The sequence below is a fragment of the Podarcis muralis genome, chromosome 4, assembly GCF_964188315.1.
Source record: "Podarcis muralis chromosome 4, rPodMur119.hap1.1, whole genome shotgun sequence".
In the NCBI taxonomy this organism is placed as follows: Eukaryota; Metazoa; Chordata; class Lepidosauria; order Squamata; family Lacertidae; genus Podarcis; species Podarcis muralis.
The window spans coordinates 12,522,873-12,540,387 of record NC_135658.1 but is presented as its reverse complement, the minus strand read 5'-3'; the positions used below and the strand labels follow the sequence as shown (position 1 = coordinate 12,540,387).

General features: G+C 44.2%; 1 long non-coding RNA gene across 1 annotated transcript in view; it reads left to right on the top strand.

The window, feature by feature from the left end:
• Positions 1-17,515, top strand: part of LOC144327374 (uncharacterized) — a 682,853-nt gene that overhangs the window by 357,507 nt on the left and 307,831 nt on the right. The gene's annotated exons all lie outside the window — the stretch shown is intronic.

Genomic DNA, 17,515 nt, shown 5'->3' with positions numbered 1-17,515 from the left:
AGGTCAATGGAACACATTTTTTTAATATAAAAATGTCCAGATAAGTAGGCTCTTTTTGTATGCGAAAGGCCATTGCTTCCGTCCCTTGATTACAAGGCGAGGCGTCCTGTAAAAGGTTACTTTTAGAGAAGGAAGCCATCTAGCCTCTCCAGGTGGCTATTCAATTTTAATTTTGCCTTGACACTTGTCTGTACCATTCTATCGTTCTCCATGGCGGAATCTTTTAATGCCGTATCACTGATTGATGTGTACTTGGGAGGTAATGAAAATCCACCTCATTTTTTTTTTTTTATGTAGGTAGAAATATGACCTTTAGGGCACCTCATATAATCCAGACAGATTGTGGCTGCACTGATCTCCAATTTGTGTTATGTTTTTATGGGCAAGAATTCATCATCATAATAGAAGAGGGAAGTGGAGAATGGAGGGCAAAATGCTTTAATAATCCTGTTTAGGTTTCGGCCAGTGTTGAAGTTAGATGAGAAAGCTCACAGCTCTCCAGTAATGGGCTTACCTGGTGGTTACTTTTACATATATCAACCCCAAGGAAAAGGCTCTCATTTCCCCTTTCTTTTCTTTTAATTTAGAGATGGATGGATCTGCCAATTCTAGTTTCTTTCAGTTTCCCATTTCTCCAGTCTCAGGTTCAGCTCAGCTCATTTCCGTGTCAGTTTGTGTGGTGGTTGTGTTTGTTTTACTTAAAAGGTAAAAAAAAACAAAAACAAAAAACCTTTATGAAAATATACTTTATGTTCTGATGTTCCTGTTTGGCTGCAGCCTGTACTTAGTTGCCCTGTTAATAAACTCAAATTTGACTGCTGATTACTCCAGTCCAACCTAAGAGAGTTGGGGCAGTGCTTTAAGGGTAGAAATGGGGAGTCTTGGGTTCAAATCCTCCCTTGGGCACGTTTTTGTAACAGTGTGAAAAGAGGCTAGCAACATGATCCAAACCCAAGATATGCTGGGATGAGAGATTTTGGATTCATCAGGTCTTGGGCTTTAGTGGCTCAGCCAGGGCTCAGTCAGCATAGCCTAAGCTGATATAATTTACACTGGTGTGAGTCTCAAAAAGGACGCGGGTGGCGCTGTGGGTTAAACCACAGAGCCTAGGACTTGCCGATCAAAAGGTCAGCGGTTCGAATCCCCGTGACGGGGTGAGTTTCCATTGCTCAGTCCCTGCTCCTGCCAACCTAGCAGTTCGAAAACACATCAAAGTGCAAGTAGATAAATAGGTACCACTCCAGCGGGAAGGTAAACGGTGTTTCTGTGCGCTGCTCTGGTTCGCCAGAAGTGGCTTAGTCATGCTGGCCACATGACCCAGAAGCTGTACGCCGGCTCCCTCGGCCAATAAAGCGAGATGAGCGCCGCAACCCCAGAGTCGGCCACGACTGGACCTAATGGTCAGGGGCCCCTTTACCTTTAAGTCTCAAAAAAGGAGCAGGAATGATGGGAATGAGCCCGCTGTCACTCATCGTCTCAAATGGCCAATCACTGGGGCTCCAGCATTGTTCAAAGGGCTAGGTGTACAGAGCTCCAGCTGCTGGATCTGGAAGGAGCAGAATATGTGCAACGACCTTTTTGCATGGCACACACCATTCTGTGGAAATCTACTGCATTGCTCACTTAGTCCCTTGCTGAATTGGGATGAATGAATCCCCCCACCAGCCCTGAATGACAAATTACTGACTAATGTTGCATGGGAAAGAAAAAAAACAATAACACAATATAACACAATATTTTGATGGCATCACCTAGCCAAAACCAATTGTGAAAATTTTAAGGCTCTTTTTCTTCCTCTGCCATCGAATTTACACCATTTATATATATCACTTTCCCAACCTTTTTATTATAAAAAATATTCCACGTGATTGCATTCCACATACAGTAATTACAGCTTGTGACTAGATCAAACCGTGTGTTTTCCCAAACCAGCAGTAATCAAATCAAATGCTTTAAATTTGCCATTTGACATAATTACTATAAATATGGCAGGAAATGATATTTCTGGGATGCATAAATTTGTAACCATGTCAGATGGCTGCCTGGTGAGAGCAAGAGAGAGACAGACAAATAGATGTATTGTGATTTTACAAAGTGCACAGAAAAATATAATGGTCCTTAGAGAGTTGGAGATCGGGGGTTGCATCCAATGTTTGTTCTTCCATGGAGTGTAAGCATATTGAAATCAATGAATGTAGGTTAGTTGTACCCATTGATCCCAGTGGTTCAGTTTGCATTGGGACTTTCACTGAATAGGATCCTGTGTCCCGAGGAGACTGCAGAAAAGGAATCTAGGTAGATACAGTAGATGGGTGGGTGGATAGATAGAAGATAAATGAAATATAGATATACAGTGGTACCTCGGGTTAAGTACTTAATTCGTTCTGGAGGTCCGTTCTTAACCTGAAACTGTTCTTAACCTGAAGCACCACTTTAGCTAATTGGGCCTTCCACAACCACTGCACCACTGGAGCACAATTTCTGTTCTCATCCTGAAGCAAAGTTCTTAACCCGAGGTACTATTTCTGGGTTAGCGGAGTCTGTAACCTGAAGCGTATGTAGCCTGAAGCGTATGTAACCTGAGGTACCGCTGTAATCACTGTTGTGGTGTTATTCAATGCACTACACACATATACATTTTTATTTATAACATACTCCAAAGTAGAAAAGCTTACAACACATTTCCAAGTCGCAGAGCAATATCAGTTGCATCCTCTGACCACACTAACAAACCAACAGCCCACTAACAAGCTCCCATGTACACGTCTTTATATATAGGGTAGTCATATTTTTTTTAAAAGAGTTAAGTTGCTATATTGCCCCTAGAAATTTGGGAGCAAAATTTAGATATCCATCAGCCTAGAAGAGCCACTTAACTCGATCAAAGGCTTTAAAGGAGTCTGATGTCAGCTTAGCCAGTCGTGGAGAATGCTAAACACCTTTCTAACTGAATGCAAGAGGTTTCAAAGATGGTATTTCTAAAAAGAGATGCAGCTTAACAGGTGGAAAGCAACCTCAGAGACAGGGGCAGTAAAGTACAATCTACAACACGGCTGGGCTCACTTAAGTATGACACAGCCTACTTTTGTCCCTTCCTAGAATTTCCATTGTCAAGAGTTCAAGAACACATTCCAGTCATGAAAACAATACTCTAAAGTGGTCTTGAACTGAAGCCAATGTAATTTCCGCCCAAGGGGGCATGGTACGGGCATGGATGGGGTTGGACCAGGGAGCAGGGAGATTTAGGCTGGATCCTAAGCCTATTCAGCTCAGTCATGTGCCCTGGCAACCTGGCACAGAACACTATTGTAAAGGACAAAAAGCTAAAATATTTTACGTTTTTGAAATGTAATTCAGAAACGTATGCAATATTGAGCTGCAAATAAGGCTGGGAAGTCATCAAGGTAGTGGGGAGGAAAGTCAGTTTTTAAATTTGAATTAAATTTGTTGTTAATTTGTTAAAATTAGGCAGAGCAGCTGATACTGAAGGGGAAGTGGACCTTCTGTGACTGTATACTGGCTTTCATCAGCACCTGTTATGCTCCTGCCCCTAAGTCACTCATAATAATAATAATAATAATAATAATAATAATAATAATAATAATAATAATAATAATATATTTATACCTTGCCCATCTGGCTGGGTTCCCCCAGCCATTCTGGGTGGCTTCCAACAGAGTATTAAAATACAGTGGTCTGTTAAACATTAAAAGCTTCCCTAAACATGGCTGCCTTCAGATGTCTTCTGAAAGTCTGGTAGTTGTTCTTCTCTTTGACATCTGATGGGAGGGCGTTCCACAGGGTGGGTGCCACTACCAAGAAGGCCCTCTGCCTGGTTCCCTGTAACTTGGCTTCTCGCAGTGAGGGAACTGCCAGAAGGCCCTCAGAACTGGACCTCAGAACGATGGGGGCGGAGATGCTCCTTCAGGTATACTGGACTGAGGCCGTTTAGGGCTTTAAAGGTCAGCACCAACACTTTGAATTGTGCTCGGAAACGTACTGGGATTGATTTCAATCAATTTAATCTGAGCAAAACTTAGTGGAATATTCCATTACTCTGGCCTGTTCCATCTCACTAAGCCAGAGATTCTACTTGCTTCGCCCTTCAGATCCATGGAACAATTTTTGAGCCAAGCAGAAGGCAGCTCAGGATGATTTCATAGGAAGATGCTCTATACTGAAGTCAGACCATTGGTCCAGACATATCCACACTGACTGGCAAGTGTCTCTTTCCAGGGTTTCAGACAGATGTGCTTCTGAGGCCCATTTGTTGAACAAATAATCTTGGTGGGCTCTGCTTTAGATTCTTTCAAGGTCAGGCTAAAAGCACTGCACATGTTCCCGTACTTTGGTGAAATATTACTATAAGAAAAGTCCCCTGTACAATGTTTTTTTGCTGTTCTTCACTTGGATTGCAACCTGTTACCCATAATGGCCGAACAGACCTTGCTTCTGAGTGCTTCCTTGTAAACATACTCTATTTATAGAACACGTTAGAGCAAACGCCGCTACAATGAATGGCAAATATGTACTTTGATGATTTCGACAAGACATCTCTAATGGAAGCATCCACCGTCTCTCTCCATTCCAGCCTGCCTTTCAAAGAGGGGGAATGGCAGCAATGTGTTCTCTCTGTTTGTGCTTGTACACAATGGGAGAGGTTGAGATTTCACTTTAGCAGCAACCCACATTCTTTTCCAAGGCCAAGTACTGAGGAGTCAAGGCGTTCTTTCAATTGCTTTTCATTTATTTCCATTCTAAGCAGACGCTCAGCTGAGGATGATTCCATGAGGATCACTCCTAAAAGCTTGAGGGCGAATGCATTCTTTGCAAGGCAAAATGATCTGCATAAGGGATGGAGAACATGGGGCCTTCCAACTTTTATTGGACTACAACTCTGATTGTCACTGGCCTTTGAGCTATTCTGGAATTGGGCTTATGGGATCTGAGGTCCAACAACATCAGGGGGTCAACGATTCCTCACTCCTTATCTGTGCTGTTGACTGGTCTCACTATGTAGTAGCTGTCAAAGGACAAATGTGATGTAAGAACATAACAACTGCTTGACAGATCAGTTCAGGGACATAGAAGAAGCTGCAGAGCATGGAATGGTGGAGCTGAAGAGAAGAGAAATGTTGTCTGTGTGCTACACATAAGCCTCACTCCCAGAAGCAGCTTGCCAGGTGGAGACGGAACCATTATACAAGTCTCCTGGCAGGTGGACTGCTGCTGCTTAACCAAGCAGGAAAGGGCACCCCTGATGGTGTGTTTGTGCCCTGCTGACCTCCCCACAGCATGGTATCTTCCCCACTTCTTTCCCCACAACAGCAACCCACCTGCCGGGAAGCTAGTGTGGTGGCACACCACTTCAGACCATTTCTTGAGAGCCAGTGTGTGTAGTGGTTAAAAGCGGTAGTCTCGTAATCTGGGGAACCGGGTTCACGTCTCCGCTCCTCCACATGCAGCTGCTGGGTGACCTTGGGCTAGTCACACTTCTTTGAAGTCCCTCAGCCCCACTCACCTCACAGAGTGTTTGTTGTGGGGGAGGAAGGGAAAGGAGAATGTTAGCCACTTTGAGACTCCTTAAAGGGAGTGAAAGGTGGGATATCAAATCCAAACTCTTCTTCTTCTTCTTCTTTCCAGGGTTTCAAATTATCTCATTGTGCCACTGGAAGTAATTGCACCCACAAAAGTCAATCACTCTTTAGTTTGTTAGCAGGAAATTGTAAGACTAGAGGTGATCTAATAAAAAAGAGAGCCTTTGAATGAAATGTTTATAAGTCGCTCCGTTCCTAATTCACTGTGTTATTTTATTTATTCAACCTATATATTGCCCTTTCTTCCAAAGGAGCCTAAGGTGGCAAACAGCAGCAAGTAATAAAACGATTCAACCTTCCTAAAAACTTCTTAAAAACAATTAAAATAGGGATACGAACTTGGAAAGGTTGAAACTTAAAAGTCTTGTTGGAAGAATAGGAGGCAGCAATGTTTCTAAACGGGGTGCCAACTTGAATAAAATATTGGGGGGGGGGAGGTAAGCCCCACCCTGCATAATCAATCACAAGATTTGGTGCATGCACACCATTTGAATGGCAGTGCCCATCAATTATTTTCTTGGGGGGGGGGGCGAAGGGACCTGGGCCCCAGGATTTGGTTCCTTTGCTTTCGAATTCTAGTTGCTGGAGTTCTGGGTGTTAAGAGAAAGTGTGCGCGAGAGAGAAATCTCCATCTACTTTCTCCACATTGAGCATAATTTGCTGTGTTCGATCAGCAGGATGCTGTGATTGCTTGAAAATATTTAATTTGATTGAAAAGCCTGGCACGAGTTTTTAAAGGTCACAGTTGAATGGAGCAAGAGAAAAGAACATGGCATTTGTCAATAAGCAAGAAATGAGAAGTTGTCGTCGCATGCTGGGTATCTCTTTTCTTGTTAGTGCTGGTACACCTTGGGTGTAAATTAAAGAATAAAAGAGGAAAGTTAGTCTATTTCTAAATTTCAAGTGAAGTTGGCTAGTCAAATGGAAGTAAAGTGGACAAGTAACGTTAAATGGTTATGCAGGATGGGCAAAGATGGCCCTAGGCCAATCATAGGTAAAGGTAAAGGTACCCCTGCCCGTACGGGCCAGTCTTGACAGACTCTAGGGTTGTGCGCCCATCTCACTCTATAGGCCGGGGGCCAGCGCTGTCCGCAGACACTTCCGGGTCACGTGGCCAGCGTGACAAAGCTGCTCTGGCGAGCCAGAGTCGCACACGGAAACGCCGTTTACCTTCCCGCTAGTAAGCGGTCCCTATTTATCTACTTGCACCCGGGGGTGCTTTCGAACTGCTAGGTTGGCAGGCACTGGGACTGAGCAACGGGAGCGCACCCCGCCGCGGGGATTCAAACCACCGACCTTTCGATCGGCAAGCCCTAGGCACTGAGGCTTTTACCCACAGCGCCACCCGCGTCCCTCCCGCCAATCATACATTTGTATTATCTTGCATTCCGGCTTAGACCGTGGGAAAGAACTGTTTTGGATAAAAGGGGTATGTCCAGATGAAGACTGGAGAGAGGGAGCCCATCCCCTCTGGGATGCTGATATTGACAGTGAAATATGATGGCTTGACTGACTACGAGCATGCTTCTCTAAACTGTACCAGATATGCCATTAGAAAAGAAGACTAGCTGTGTTTCATTGCTATGTGGATTGGAAATCCCTAGGCTAAAACAAGCTTCACCTCCACATGTGAACAATGGCCAAAAAGGAGCCACTGTTTATAGGACATTTCTAAGTAATTGGTAATAAAATTATAATCATTTGACCAAATCAGAGACCTCCAAGAAAAGGAAGTTGTGTTACAAATGTTCTGTCCTTTAGTTCGGTCCTTTAGTTCTCTGTGTGGTAGCATAAGGTAAAGGTAAAGTGACCCCTGACCATTAGGTCCAGTTGTGACCGACTCTGGGGTTGCGGTGCTCATCTCGCTTTATTGGCCGAGGGAGCCAGCGTACAGCTTCCAGGTCATGTGGCCAGCATGACTAAGCCGCTTCTAGCGAACCAGAGCAGTGCAACGTCTTTACCTTCCCGTCAGAGCGGTACCTATTTATCTACTTGCACTTTGTGCTTTCAAACTGCTAGGTTGGCAGGAGAAGGGACCGAGCAAGGGGAGCTCACCCCATTGTGGGGATTTGAACCGCCAACCTTCTGATCAGCAAGCCCTAGGCTCTGTGGTTTAACCCACAGCGCCATCCGCATCCCGTGTGGTAGCATAAGGAAGTATAAAAGTGACTCTTCAGACGTTGTTGGAGTCCAACTCTCATCAGCCCCAGGCAGCATGATCAGTGGCCAGGAATTATGGGATTTAGGAGGCAAACCTCTGCACACAAAGCTGGCATAAAGCATGGCGGTGTAAGTTAAGGTTAAGGTGACACCTGATCCAAACCCTGTTCAGCGATTGCTGCTGTTGCTGCTAAGCTTAAGCCTGACAGAAGGGAAAAAAGTCTTTAAGATCGTGTTTGGATATGCTTGGTTGCCAGGTCATGTGACTGAGCTGATAGGGTTTTGTGTCCAGCCTAAGTACATCCTTCCCTCCACATCCTTTTGGGGAAAATTACACCAGCCTCACTCAGGCTCAGATGGGATGATAAAGTTATGCTGACTTGTTTTTGGCTAACCTGAGGTTGGGGGACTGTTAGCTATTTTTCTGAGTCATGGCTTCACCGTTGAAGCCTTAGTGATGAAGCAGACTCCACACACAAGACCTTGAAGATGACTCTTTACTTACAGGATGGCAACTATTAACAAGCAGTAGTGTTTATGCACATCGAGTCCAATACAGTGGTACCTCTGGTTGCAAACGGGATCCGTTCCGGAGGCCCATTCACAACATGAAAAGAGCGCAACCCACAGCGGTGCGCCTGCGCAAGTTGCAATTCGCAGATTCTGTGCATGCGCGTGACGCCATTTTGTGCTTCTGCGCATGCGCGAGAGGCGAAACCTAGAAGTAACCCTTTCCGGTACTTCCGGGTCGCCGTGGGACGTAACCTGAAAGAACATAACATGAAGCAAACGTAACATGAGGTATGACTGTACAATGTGCTGATATCCCTTGAGCCCAAGAGAGGGTTTTCTTGCTTTTTGCTTCCAAAACTCATTTGTAGCAGTGCATATGTGATCAGCCCATAGCTTCTCTGTCTCCACAAACTCTCCTGGACACAGTAACTGCTTCCTTACTCCCACGACCGCAAGACAACCAGCCAACCTTCACCTCCCACCCCTTCTGTCTAAGACACACACTCACTAACTTTTAGAGGGAGTTAACAAATTAGCAAGGCAATAATTCAATAATTCCTGTGACCTTAATTGGAGTCACAAGATTCTGCAGCTGTTACATAGGTTTTCTCCCCGCCCCCCTGTACAATTTATTCTTTGTAAAATACATTTCCTAACAAAGGCAGCACCTGTACAAATACTAAGGGGACTGGCTGAGCCCAGCAGTGCCAGGAATCTGCTAGGTGAGTCAGCTGGTTGCCCCAATGGATTTGCCCATTAGAACCCAGCAAGATCCACAGGATCCTCAGCACTATCTGGAGGTGTCGTCATAATTCTGGACTATGCAGTGTCTTGAAGTATTTAAAGCCTACCTGAGCCCTCTCTGAGCTGTGATTAGTATTCAGGACTAATCAGCAGCAAAGAAACACTTCCTCAGTTTTGTGTGATTTGGATCCTTTCCCCTCATCGAACGTGCCGGTTTCAAGACGAAAATTAAAACCTGTGAAAATTTGGCTCGGCTCTAGTTAAAATTCTCAAATCCTTCTCGCAGCCTAGATCTGATTCATTTCACAGCTGAGATGTCAGTTAACAAATAGATTTTTATACATTATCACCTGGTGATGCAATGAGTCAATTAGCGTGCCTTCATATAGTGTTCAGAATGAATGCACAATCGGATTTTAATGGTGAAAACAGAAAGTTCTAAACAGCTTCTGCTTGTTTATTTAAAACATTTATCAACCATTAACAGTCACACGGTTATTTTAACATCTGCAAGGTCAGGAATTCAGCGCAAGTTCAGCTTATATGGAAGTCATACAGTCCTAGAATTGAAGCGCTGGAAGGGACGCCAAGGGGACTGGCAGACTTTGGGCTTTAAAATTTCATCAGTGCCCTGTGCAATGCCAGAATTTGGTGCTCCCTGCCTCTCGCCTTCTGTTGTTCATCATTATTGTGGCATTCCCTGAAGCACCCTCTGGGTTCGGCACCCAGTGCAGGTGAGCCAACTGCACTCCCCTAATTCCTCCTCTGCTAAGGGTAATCTAATCCAACCCCCTTCAATGCAGGAATCGCAGCTAAAGGATCCCTGACAGATGCTCATCCAACCTCTGTCTACTGTCAAACAGCCCTTTACCATTGGAAAATAACTTCCTAATGTTTAGAATCATAGAATTGTAGAGTTGGAAGGGACCCATAGCTGTCGACTTTTTCCTTTTCTTGCGAGGAATCCTATTCGGAATAAGGGAATTTCCCTTAAAAAAGGGGGGAAAGTTGACAGCTATGAAGGGACCCCAAGGGTCATATAGTCCAACCCCTTGCAATGCATGAATCTCAGCTCAAGCATCCATGACAGATGACCATCTAATATCTGCTTAAAGACCTCCAAGGAAGGGGAGACCACAACCTGCCCCTCCCAGTGTCCCTATTTTCCAGGGACCGTCCTGGATTTACAGAAGCCATCCCGGTTTCTGAATTGATCCTGGAATGTCTCGCTTTTCCTTAGGAGGTCTGTATCTTCATCAGAGAAATGTTGAAGTGTATGGTAGGATGTCCTTATTTTCTTTTTCTTGAATTTTATTTATTTATTAAAGTTCTTATGTTACATCGGTAAACATTATCATATTACATCACAAGGCTTATTATACTATAATTTTCAACATGTATACAGTCATGTTGTTGTTTAGTCGTTTAGTCGTGTCCGAATCTTCGTGACCCCATGGACCAGAGCATACCTCGGGTTAAAGTCGCTTCAGGTTGAGCGTCTTCAGGTTGCGCTCCGTGGCGACACCCAGAAGTAATGGAACGGGTTACTTCCAGGTTTCGCCGCTCGCGCATGCACAGATGCTCAAAATGACGTCACATGCATGCGCAGAAGCGCTGAATCACAACCTGCACAGACGCAGGTTGCGTTTGCTTTAGGATGCGAACGGGGCTCCGGAACGGATCCCGTTTGCATCCAGATGTACCACTGTACAAAGTTTATATACTACAAGAAAAGGAAAAAGGAAAAAAAAAAACAAGGGCAAAAAACACTTTGGACTTCCTGTCTATCCCGTTGTATATTCCTTTTTTTTTCTTCAAATGAATGTACTCTTATTATTGTATATTTCTTTACATTTTATCTAATACATTCCTGTATCAATATAGGTCTTATTTCTTGATCTTATTTCTCAACTCAGTCTCTCTCCAATGTCAATTGAATGCTAGCATAGTGAACCTTTACTGTATTTTTGAATAGGATGTCCTTATTTTCATTGGAGAAATGTTGCAGGGTATATATTCATCTGACCCCCTAAGTCATCTGAAGGCAGTCCTGTATAAGGAAGGGTTTTTTTTTTTTTTAATGTTTAATGTTTTATTATGTTTTTTAAAAAGTTGAAAGCAGCCGAGAGTGTCTGGGGCAATGCAGACAGATGGGCAGGGTATAAATAGTAAAATTATTATTATGGAATAGGACGTCCCTATTTTCACCAGAGAAATGTTGGAGGGTATGCGCTCCACTGTCAAACAGCTTTTACTGTCAGAAAGTTCTTCCTGATGTTTAGTCAGAATCTCCCCTCTTTGTAACTTGTGAACTCCCAGAAGCTGTTGAAGGCTGAGCCCCATTTCTGTACTCATTCTGTACACATTCCATTTTCCCGTAGTACAGTGGTACCTCGGGTTAAGTACTTAATTCGTTCTGGAGGTCCGTTCTTATCCTGAAACTGTTCTTAACCTGAAGCACCACTTTAGCTAATGGGGCCTCCTGCTGCCGCCGCACCACCAGAGCACAATTTCTGTTCTCATCCTGAAGCAAAGTTCTTAATCCGAGGTACTATTTCTGGGCTAGCGGAGTCTGTAACCTGAAGTGTATGTAACCCGAGGTACCACTGTAGTAGCTTTCACCTTTACTTTTCCAAGCAACCATTGGATAGTAACAAAGGAAGCACTCTTACACCAGTTCACAACATTGGTCCATCCATCTCAGTACAGTGGTACCTTGGGTTACATACGCTTCAGGTTAACCTGAGGTACCACTGTATTGTCTGCCTTGATGGGCAGAAGCTGCCTAGGATTTCAGACTGGGTTCTCTCCCAACCCTACTTGGACTTGTCAGCAATTGGACTGGGACCTTCTGCATGCAAATCAATTGATCTACCATGGAGCTATGGCCCTTCTGCAAGAACCATTACAAAATCTAGGTTCTTGGAAACTAGGTTGACTGGGATCCCCTGGGTATGACACATGTATGGCAAAGGTGTGCTTGTTTCCCAAATTCTGGGATTGATATGTGCTACAAGGCTGTTCAAAGACAAGGGAATGGGCTTGTTGGTTGAGGAAATACAGCAATGCGGAGCTGGTTCAGTCCCACATATTGCAGGAGCTGCGCAATGTCCACTGCTGTGGGAATGAATCCAAGGTGAGAAGCTAACCATTTCATTGAAGGATTAAATCAGGGATGGGAACCTATGGCACTCAAGATGTTGTTGGGCCACAACTCTAATCAATCCTGGTCCACAGTCAAGGATGATGGGAGTTGTAGTCCAGTAACATCTAGCATTCCACAGGTTCTCCATTCCTGGATGAAAAGTCACATGCAAACCAGTTGGGAAACTGTGTGCATGCAGCTACTCACACAGAGTCAATTAAGGTTTGGCAGACAGCCAGAAGGCAATCTGAAGGAGTAAGTCTGCCTGGTGATAACAGAGACATGGAGACCGCTCCCTGATTAGTCAAGCTCTCTCAAGGGAGTGATAATTAATGGCCTACTAACTGGAATGTGTTGGTTCAGTGTTCGTGTTCAGAGTTCTGTGTCAGTGTAGGAGTTGTGAGTCGTGTCAGAGAGAGCTAGCAAAAGATCCGTGTTCTGTTCCTGCAAATAGTCCACTGTATATAATAAACACCTAACTACAAGTTCCTGGTTCCTGCTTCGTCTATCCTGTCTGCAGCCAAGTTGCCAATTGCTTCTGTGGGTTCTGTGTTAACTCTGCTAGGTCTGGCTAAGGTCCTGCAACTGGTCAGAAAGTTACGAAACACCAATAGGTTTTTCCAATAGAATCCTCCCAATGGTTTCTCTCTCAGAGCCCTGGAGGAAAATTATACTGAGGAAATCAGCTAGCAGAGGTAGAATTTCTCAGTTTCTGGCCTTTGGGTCAATGTCTAAAGTGGCCAGGTAGGCCCTGTTGCCTAGTAACAGAGTGTAGAAGCAAGGGGAAGGGGTGGCATATCTGTTCAATTAAACATTAACACCCATTCGCTGGAGCGGGATGCAAACACCTGTATGCAAGTTATCTCTGCATACTCACCCATCAGATGAAGCTAGATGGAGTTTTTAAGGATAGGACAGGGCAAGGGAACTGGAGGAGGGCATTGGTAGAGGGTAGGAAACTACTTAGCCTGAACATGAAATGGAAAATATAAGATGACACAATCAAGGAACTCCAAACATGAAAGTCCCACCTGCCAGTAGTTTCTTTCTTTTCTTTCTTTTTTCTTTTGACATTGCTCTTTATTGGTTTCATTAGATATTATATCTATTCCATTCATCATCAAAAATATTATAGAGTACAGAAAAGAAAAAAAATCATGAAAAACACCCATACTTAATAAAAATATTCAACACCATATTTCTTCATAACTTTAAATCATAAATAAATAATCTTCTACTTTTCTAATGTGACTTCCATCTACCTCACTGTGGGTCTTTTCTTCCTTTTTTAACTTGACCCTTTTTCACCTTATCAATCATCAATATTATACAAAATGCATTATCCATCTTTCATGCAATTTGCGAAAATTAATCACACTAAAGATTTTATTTGGGAGCAATGTTTTTTTAAGTACCCTCTATAGCACTCCCACTCCTTTATAAACTTTTGGTTTGTTTGATTCCTGGTTATTTCTGTCATCTTTGCAAGTTCCAAATACTCTAAGAGTTTTATCTGCCATTCTTCTCTCGTTGGAGTTTTCTCTGCCTTCCAGTCCTCAGCAATCAACATTCTCGCTGCTGTTGTTGCATATAGGAATACCCTTCTCTTATCAATTGGGATATCTGTTGTCAAAATGCCTAAAAGAAAGGCATCTGGGGTTTATTTTGCAAAAAAAGAAAAAAAGGAACTTTTTAAAAAATTCCTCATAAATGATATACCAATTTATTTATTTTTTGTACACCCCCACCACATATGGTACATTGTTCCCTCAGCCTGTTTGCACCTCCAGCATATGTTTGAATTTGATTTGTACATTTTTGACAATTTGTAGTTTCTTACTGCTTCCAAAGAGAGCTGATCATAACATTCTGGCAGTTTCTAGATATGTAAACCAGAGTTCTTCATGTTTAACCAAATAACTTGCTCCCACCCCTAAAATGAGGCCATGCACAGATTCAGCTGGCCTGTTGAATGCACCTCATAAGAGTCCCATATGCTATCTTGACTTGCATCCCCTCTTACGTAAATGTTTTCCATCATTTACTCACCTTAGTCCTTATTCTCTGAAATCCATGCCACTTATCAGCACACTTCTGGTAAAGCGGTGCCCTGGAAATCAATGCAACAGCCCGTGGAAATGGCATCGCTGTTTCCTATTTAATTGTTCATTAGCCTTTTATTGCACTTCAGAGCAGTGTGTGTGTTTCCATGTGTGTTTTTGTGTGTGTCCCTTTACAGTTCTTTCTCATGTGATCTGGAAATCAGAATGTGGTATCAGGCAATGCAAATGGATTAAACCAGGGATGAGGACCACAGGAATGGGGCCCAAATGAGCCATCCTGGGCTTTTATATCTAACCCCTGTGACTCTCCTTTAAAAAGGTAAAGGACCCCTGACAGTTAAGTCCAGTCGCAGATGACTCTAGGGTTGTGGCGCACTTTACAGGCTGAGGGAGCTGGCATTTGTCCGCAGACAGTTTTCCCGGGTCATGTGGCCAGAATGACTAAACCGCTTCTGGTGAAACCAGAGCAGTGCATGGAAACACTGTTTACCTTCCCGCCACAGCGGTACCTATTTATCTACTTGCACTTTTTGGCATGCTTTCGAACTGCTAGGTTGGCAGGAGCAGGAACCGAGCAATGGGAGCTCACCCTCTTGCGGGGATTCGAAACGCCGACCTTCTGATCGGCAAGCCCAAGAGGCTCAGTGGTTTAGACCACAGCGCCACACGCGTTCCTTGTGACTCTCCTTACCTGCCTCCTTTTGTTCCATACTTGAGGGTTTGTTTCTTTGTTTGTTTGTTTGTTTTAACCTGGTTGGGGTGTGTCCTTGAACTCTGATATTGCTTCCTGCTTGCCTGGATGAAGGCTAGAGAGGGAGAAACCAAGAGAGTTGGAGCTAGCCTATTGCGCAACAGAGGATGTGGGTGGCACTGTGGGTTAAACCACAGAGCCTAGGACTTGCCGATCAGAAGGTCGGTGGTTCGAATCCCGTGACGGGGTGAGCTCCCGTTGCTCGGTCCCTGCTCCTGCCAACCTAGCAGTTTGAAAGCACATCAATGCAAGTAGATAAATGGGTACTGCTCCAGTGGGAAGGTAAACAGCGTTTCCATGTGCTGCTCTGGTTCGCCAGAAGCGGCTTAGTCATGCTGGCCACATGACCCGGAAGCTGTACGCCGCCTCCACCGGCCAATAAAGCGAGATGAGCACCGCAACCCCAGAGTCGGCCACGGCTGGACCTAATGGTCAGGGGTCCCTTTACCTTTACCTTTAACATTTTCACCCATCGCTGTGCCCACTTCGGCCTCTGTCTCTGGCCACCAATGGCCCATAGCTCCCAGAAAGCTACCCAGAAGGGGGAAATGGCATTCAGGCTGAAATAGCTGTTGAAAAGGAAGGTCTCCCATTCCATGCCCAATGCCGTCCAGATTAAGGCTCTCCTTCATTCTTCCCCCGACATTCCCCAAACATTTTTGTTGGTCAAGGAACATTGCGTGAAATGTTCCATTTCCTTCCATCTTCCTAAAGCACCTGCGCGACGTGCTTGATGGATCATTTCAAAATGACCTTGTTAAATGGGAGCGTGTAAACCGTGCTGTATTTATTGCGTGTGACTCTGACCGGTCAAATCCTTTCATTAAATGGGTGATATGTCAGAGAACTCAAGGCACAAATTCAACTTGCCATTGATTTCTCTTTCTCTCTTTTAGCTTATAAGTTTGTCTTTGAAAGAGAGCAGGCAGCCCCTGTCTGTCATGGAGAAAGTATTCAATGGGGCTGCGCAAATTCCTTAAGCTCTTGTGGTTCTCTTACTTGGGCTCTATGCTTGTGTGCTGTTTCAGGGCTCGACATGGCAATCTCGTTCCCACTTCCTTGGATGTAAAACTCTGACCATGATGAGACTTACTTCTGAATTTGCTACTGCTATGATGAGCATTACTCCTGCATTTTCTTGAAACTGAAATACTTTATTGTCACTTGTACAACTTGTATACAGTGGGATTACACGAGCACCCCCCACTCAGCTCTCTTAGTCTTAATTCCCCTCGTTTACGGACGCACACCCACCAAACCCGAAAGTCAGTTGCCCTGTTGTTATCTTTTAATTCAGCAGTTTAACAGCCCACGGATAGAAGCTGTTCTTTACCCTGTTGGTGCGACTAATCCTGCTTCTATATCTTCTGCCCGAGGGCAGGATAGCAAGAAAGTGCCGGCCAGGGTGTGAATCATCTCTGAGAATTTTCCTCGCTTTCCTGAGGCAACATTCTTCCGCTATTTCATCCAGCGGATTCATGGGACAGCCCATAATATCTTGTGCTGTATTCACCACCCTCCGTAGGCGCTTCCTATCAGTTGTTGTCAAACCAGTGTACCACACCGTGATGCAGTATGAAAGGACACTTTCTATTGTGGACCGGTAGAAGGAGATCATCAAATGTTGATTGACATAGTTCTTTCGCAATACTCTGAGGAGATGGAGTCTCTGTTGGGCTTTCTTAACCACCTGGGTTGTATTTATTTTCCAAGTAGGGTCTCCACTGAGATAAACTCCCAGGAATTTAAAGGAAGAGACTCTCTCCACACAGCCCTCCCTGATGTACAGCGGGACTAGTTCTCCTCTCTTCCTCTGAAAGTCCAACACCATCTCCTTTGTCTTGCTGATATTAAGGTATATCAGTCCATCCATTTATGAGAATAGGAACTGCATTAGAAAGTTATGAAAGGAGAGGGGTGTTGGAGGTAGACATCTGGTGGTAAGAGCTATTCATTTGTGCAACAGACTACCTCATTCATTGGAAGTTTTTAGGCCATTTGTCAGGGTTCCTGAATTTCAGGGGGTTGGACTAGATGACCCTTGGCATTCCTTCCAATTCTACAATTCTTTGATTATATCTCATGGGTAAGGTGCACCCGAGGGGATTATGGTCCTCAGGCTGAAAAAAGCACCACCACTCTGCCAGCAAAAAGGGGGAATAATGTCTTGTCCGAGAAATGGCACTTTCCAATGATGAGTTCATTATTTTTCAGGATATTTTCTGAAGCTCAGAAGTTCACCTCTGCTGGGTTGTCTTAACCTTGCTGTTATCTTGTGTTATTAATGGACATACATTTCCTTTGCCGTGACCCGCTTTCTCTCGGTAATACCACTTAGTGTACACACATACACACACTTAGGAGAGATTGCATTACGGTTTGGGGCACTGTTTTTATAACCCTTTCTACTTCGCTTTCCCTGAGGGGACGAATAATTCATAACCACCCATACTCTAGAATTATGGCAATCAATCAATCAGCCAGAAGGAAGGGTGGATCAACTTACTGCTAATCTTGTGTGGATCATTACATGCAAATCTCA